The sequence below is a fragment of the Chionomys nivalis genome, chromosome 2 (assembly GCF_950005125.1).
Source record: "Chionomys nivalis chromosome 2, mChiNiv1.1, whole genome shotgun sequence".
In the NCBI taxonomy this organism is placed as follows: Eukaryota; Metazoa; Chordata; class Mammalia; order Rodentia; family Cricetidae; genus Chionomys; species Chionomys nivalis.
Genome location: NC_080087.1, coordinates 66819583 through 66826188, shown reverse-complemented (window position 1 = coordinate 66826188; position 6606 = coordinate 66819583).

Here is a 6606-nt window from a genome sequence, read left to right as displayed (position 1 = left end):
CTGTCTCTTCCTGTCTTATCACTTCCTCTTTCTGTCCAGCCATATCAATTCCTGCCTGTCTCTACAGTCCTCCAGACCTCTATGGTTAGTTAGTGGCTAGCTCTGCTCTCTGCTCTTCAGGCAAGCTTTATTTGTAGAAACAAGATATCACCACAAAAGGTGTGTTGTAAGAAGCCTGCCTTGAAGTTCTTGGTCACAGTTAACAAGAGACTTCCAAACCTTACAGGATATTGCTGTTACCCGTGGTTGCCTCTCAGAGGCATAACTTGAATTTCTAGTGTTGAAGAAGCCACGGACTTCAGACACAAATCCTAGAGGTCTCCAGACAGAACTGACTGAAAAGTCACCTCCTTGAGGACTAGTTTTCATGGTACCAGAAGCCAACATGCAACCTTCCAAAGGAGGGAGTCAACCAACAGTCATACCTAGCTATGACACGTATAAACTACAACCAATGGTCTGTCTGCATGATAGACCCACGTGTGCAAGACTGGCACAAAAACCTTGGTGGCAACCAACAGCTTCTAATTTGTTAAAGATCCTCCCAACAGGAGGGAAAACATGCCTGGTACTGGAGACCTAGCCTGTTTCCCCAGGGTTAGCGAAGGATGAATCTTGGAGGAGAGCCTACAACCAGTACTTTACTAAATCAGCCTAAGTCCTTACCTCATTCTAAATATTTATCCTAATTTCCCACAAACAATAGGAGACAATATAGATAGAGTGTAGCAGACTGTAAATATACTTCCTGACTCAAAACTCTGTTGGCATTATTTTCAGGAATGGAGAAAAAAAAACACTAAAAGGTAGATAATGTTCTAGAATACCCAAACCTCAAAAATCCTGAAAACAATAAACCTAGAGGTATTTTTATCATTTTATAATATATTAAAATCAAATAAAGGAAAATGATTTGATAATGGTATAAAAACAAGATCATTGATGTGAATGAACAAGGACAGCATCACTCACATGTATAGTCAAATAAATTTTCATTTGACACCATTATCAACTCTTCTGTAGAAAGTCTTCTCATGCCTACATTGCAATAATCCTGAGATTTCTCTCAGTGGAAGTCTCTAGAATTATTTCTAGTGAAAAAAATGTGGCAAAATAGTTTTCATGTCCCCTTTCCAGATCACTTGATCTACTTTTCACTCCTTCACCAATGCCTTCACCATTCCCATCTAAGACATTCTTAGATGTCTCCTGTCTCCTTGTAGGGCTTTTGTTCTCCTCTACAGGTGAACATCTCTGAGAGATCAGTTAGCTCTAGGCATGAGAATGAGACTGCTCAAGAGGCACCTGGATTTCTAACACAGTACTGTGATCAGTAGATGAAGAGGAAACCAAATACAGGATTATACAAGTGATTCCCCAGCTGTCTAACAGTGTTAAGAGTACTGAAAAAAATTAAACAGTATCCAGTCATTGTAACTTGAATCCCATTTCCAATCACAGCTCAGTCAAAACTCAGGGACAGAAATGGTACTGAATGAATGGGAAGAGAATATAATACACTAGTGAGGTTCTGAATTGATTATAGATCAATAATGATGAAGCCTTATTCCTTCCAAAGGGACACACACGAAGAAGAGAGAACATTTTATGAAAATTTTCATTTTTTCCTTTGGTGATTTCATTTTACTATGAAAGGATGTGAAACTCATTCACATAGAGCTCACACACTTGTAGACTAATTTGTCAAGAAATCCTGAGGAGTGGAAAGGGAGACTGCAAGCAAACAATTCTCAGCTACAGAAACTAGACTGCTGCAATTTTGCAATATCCAGTTGCCATACAAAGCCATCAGGGCAAGGTCCAGCCATTGCCACTCCTCCTAGAAGATGTTCACAGTCACACCACTGGCTGTTAACACATCACAAAATAAAACACAACAGTTTGAATCATTTTCTGGGTGCACACCTTTAATCCCAGCACTTGTGAGAAACAGGTGGTTGGAACTCTGTGTTTTCTAGCCTAACCTGGTCTGAGTTTGGCTGAGACACAGCAAAACGGTGAGTTCAGGTCTCAAACACAGCAAACACAAGAACCAAAAATTAAGTTTGGTCATGTGTCCATGGACAGAGTGATGTCTTGGACCAAGGAGACAAAATAATATTGTAGACATTTTTCTGATATAGATGAGTTATCATAATTATTCAAGAGATGCTTTCTATAGAACATCATTCTATACTATAATACATTTACATTTTTTTTGCATTTTCTAGTTTCTCCTGAAACAGATTTTTTATGTGTAGTGCTGGCTGTCCTTGAAATGACTATGTGTAGCTTTTCAACCTCCAAATGATCCATCTGTGATCTTCCTGCCTCAGCTGTCTGAGTGTTGGGATTAAAGGTGTGCCACGAGGCCTGGCAAAGGAACTTCAGAATGCTATATTTACATCCCACTGTGCATATGTCTCAGATGGAAATTTAATGATGGATAAAAGATTACCTTTAAAATGTTATGTTTACAAGTATACCATGGAACTCAAACAAAAATATACTTTGAGATTCAATGAAATTTGCAGGCATTCCTTTGAAGACTATTATCTAAAAGGAGATAAGATTCAGAGTTCTTGTTTTGAAAGGGGGGGGAATATAGATATGATAGGATGAAAAAGGGATATAGAAATAGGATTAAAAGGTATATAATGAATCTACTTTTAAACCGAAGAAGCAACTACTAATTTTAAATATTGTACATTGGCTTGGATTTTTTTATATTGAAAAAAAGTTGAGATTATTTTTGTTAGAATGCATTGTACTTTCATTTCGAATCTTGTTCAAGGTATGGTACCTATGAAACTTATTTAACAACATAATGCAAATTTCTAGTCCTTGAATTTTATTATTACCAACTATTTAGGATAATAAGGAAATGCGGGTTAGAAATTAGACACCTATTACAATCGACTTTGTAGTCATAAACAAGATATATTTTAGATAGGTCATCTTCAGACACTTTAGAGATCTACAGAATATGACATTTACGGTATTTTAATAACTCAGGTTCTTTTCTTTTTTATGACAATGAGCCATGTCTGCTCCTGGTAGCACCAAATTATTTGGGAAAAGATGATGGATATGGAAGAAACTCCACATACAATTTAACTTACTTTCTTTGTGGCAAAGGTTAGCCAATGGGAAGAAAATGCTCTTGCCTCGACTGCTGACAATGTGCTGTAACAATTGAAAAAGGAGGACATAAACAAAAGGACTGCTGAACATTGCCGAGGTAGAACGCTCTTTCGGAATATGCTGCTTCACAAAAATGTCTGCCCAATAGGCCGAAGATGGATGTCCTATCATTGCAGAGGAACCTTGGGTGACTGTCCAGGAAGTCAGCTGTTTGTGTCGTTTCTCCCATTTTTTGGAAGTTGCTTGCTTGCTCTTCCTACTTACTCAGTTAATATTATTTCCTTCTCTAGTACCTGATACAGTTAAAGACTTTATATTTAGTTTTCCTTGTTACCAGATTCAGAAAAGAAATTCACTTAAGGAATGTAAAGTGTTTAAGGTTGAGAGACATAAAAAAATTGCAAGTTAGATTAGTAAGTGAATTGGGGGACTGGGGAGATGACTCAAAGGTAAAGAGCACTTACTGGCTGCTCTTCGGGGGTCCTGAGTTCAATTCCCAGCAACCACATGGTGGCTCACAACCCACCTGTAATCAGATCGGGAGGGCCTGCAGGCAAAACACTGTACACAAAGCAAATTAGGTACAATTTTGGACTCACCAAGATACAATAGATATGAAGCATTTTTTTCTGAATTTGCCATGTGCTAATAGACTAGAAATTGTTGATGTACTTATTACCTATATATATTGTATATATTTATTGTACTTATTTTATATAAGTTTTCTTATATTAGTTATAACCCCACTTTTAAGTCTTTTTGACAGAAAAGAGGAATGTGATATCTTGTTTTTTACAAATAAACCTTGCTTGAAGATCAGAGGGCAGAGTTAGCCACTAACTAACCATAGATGTCTGGAGGTCTGTAAAGTTAAACAGGGGGTAATATGAGTAGGAGAAAAAGTGATAAGGTGGAAAGAAACAGGAACTCAGTCTCCTGTCAGCTGGGAAGAGGTGAGGCCGCCATGGTTTTGCTCCTTCATCTCTCTAATATCTCCAATATCTGATATTGGAAATATTATTGCATTTTCTCCAATATCTGACTCTGGGCTTTTATTATTAAGACCTATTAGAACTCTTGCTACAATTCAGCCCACTGTGAAGAATGCCCTTCCACTTTGTCTTTCAGGATTGTTCCAGAAAGGAGTTGTAATGCTGCAGCTGTCCACTTCTGGTGGTGCATGTATAATGTGCAGAGCCATCAGAAACTAGGCCATAGTCTTTTTTTTTTTCCTCAGTCAACCATTCATTTGGCACACACCATGAGGCTACAGGTGAATGCTTGGACGCAGACAATATTCCAACAGGAATAGAAAAAGTAGATATTTGGATAACTTCATATAACGTGTTATAAAGGATTTGGGCATTGGATGTGTGCTAAATCTTTAACTGGGGATGGAGCACAGAGAAGGGATGAGGAGTAGGTGGGTCATCCAAAGTAAAAATTTGTGTAGAAACCTTATGAAATCCCCTTATCTTACAAATTAGTAAAGGTGTCCCACGTGGGTAAATAATGCTGCTCCCAAACACTAGGGTTATTTAGTGGAACTCTCTGTACCAGATACTGGTTATTTGCCTAGGATTAACTGGTCAGGGAGGCCCCATTGTCACCATAAACAAAACAGGTCATTCCAACTGCTCTTGGTCAGACACCATAAGTACATGGTGTAGCTGATGACAACAGACACTTTGACACTGCAAGACAGAGAGCAATATTGAACATACCAGGCAAAATTCCCTGCTGGCCAGTCTTTGTGGCACTGTAAGGTCCTGTGAATGCTGTTCTCACAGAAATGATGTCAGTGGTCTTACTTAGCTTTGGACCATACATGTTACAATAAAAACTTGCCAGCCAAGATGTGGGTGCAAAACTGGCACCAATATTAATGGACATAAACAAACTTTCTCTTGATTGGATTTCAAATCTGTACCACAGAGAGGAATTCATGCCACGGTAAAACAAAAACCAAAAACATTAAGACCTATAGGTCGTAGGTCAGAACTCTATTGATGTTTGGATTAACAATCATAAGCATTAATCTGCCATCTAAATATTCATGTTTAAGATGATAACTTCATATTATTCTCAACATTGGTGAAAGAAGTCTTCTCCTGCAATAGGTAGTGGGAATGCAGAGATTAATAACTATTTGAGACTAAGAAAAATCAACTGTGTAAGATTGGTGTAACTACCATTTCAGCATAGTTGAGGGTGGGTCCTACAGGTCTCCTTTACGTCAGAGAAGGTGTACTGGCAGTTAACAGAAGTTATATCATTTTATTATAGAGTTTCAAGTAAATTCTTCCCAAATTTTCTTCAGTAGTTCAAAATGAAGCCCTGCATCTGGTCAGGATTTCTTTCTTGATCTTATTTTGTTTTTTCAAGATAGGATTTCCTGTATAGATCTGGCTGACTTGGAATTTGCAATGTAGACAATGCTGCCCTAGAAATCACAGGAATACACCTTTCTATGCTTCCAGAGAGCTGGGATGGTGTATCATAATCCTTGGCCTTTGGGAATGTCTAAGTTGTATGTCAGCATTCCAGTGATGTCACAATCACAGCCTACATCTTCACAGTTAGTTCCTTTCTTGCTATTTGTATGGTCTGACTCTAGCATGAAGAATTGGAAGGTGGAGTGAGTCGCCATGATTCTCCCACTCCAGACAGACACCGGTTAAGATCTTTCCTGAATCCAGGGAGACAGACCGGCGGGCCAACGCACGCGCCGGGCGGAGATAGACCAGCGGGCCGACGCACGCAGCAGAGACCAGCGGAGACTGGCAGATGTGGGATAGTCTAAGCATGAAACAGTGAAGCCCACACTGAGAGCAGATCGTCCCACTACAATTAAATCAAGTAGGTTTCTTGGGGCCTAACCTGCAGATTGGGAGGCCTTTTATTGGTGAGATCCACTGTCCTGTCCCTGAAGACACTCCTGGGTGGGGAGAGTGTTCTTGGCCCACGGCGGGCCACAGGAAACGGAGCAGGGGCATTCCCAGACCTCCTTGACCCCTCGGTTAGTCTGTGAGGGCTGGTCCCCTCTGCTGGTGCTGCTCCTCCTCTGCTGCGACCTCTCTCTTCCTGGCCCATCCCAGTTTACGCCCAGGGTCCCCCTTCACTCTCCCGCCCTTACGTGGGGCCGCAGGATCACCCAGTTTAGCCTGTTTGGGCTCTGGGTCAGGAGCTCGGGACAGAGGGCAGCGGGAGTTTCTCTGTTTTGGTGGCTGGCCCACAGAGTGGTAGGCCTTTTGTTGGCGGGATCCCTGGCGAATGGGGAGCCTGGCCCTGTTCCTGGAGACCCTTCTGAGTGGTGAGAAGGATGTTGGCCTGCGGTGGGAGACAGGAAACGGAGCAAGGGCATCTTGTAAGCGAGGCCCCTGGCCCAGCAGGGAAACCTGATCCTGCTTTAAAAGACCCATTAGATAGCATTGATAGGAGGAGATGGGCAGGCACCAAGGC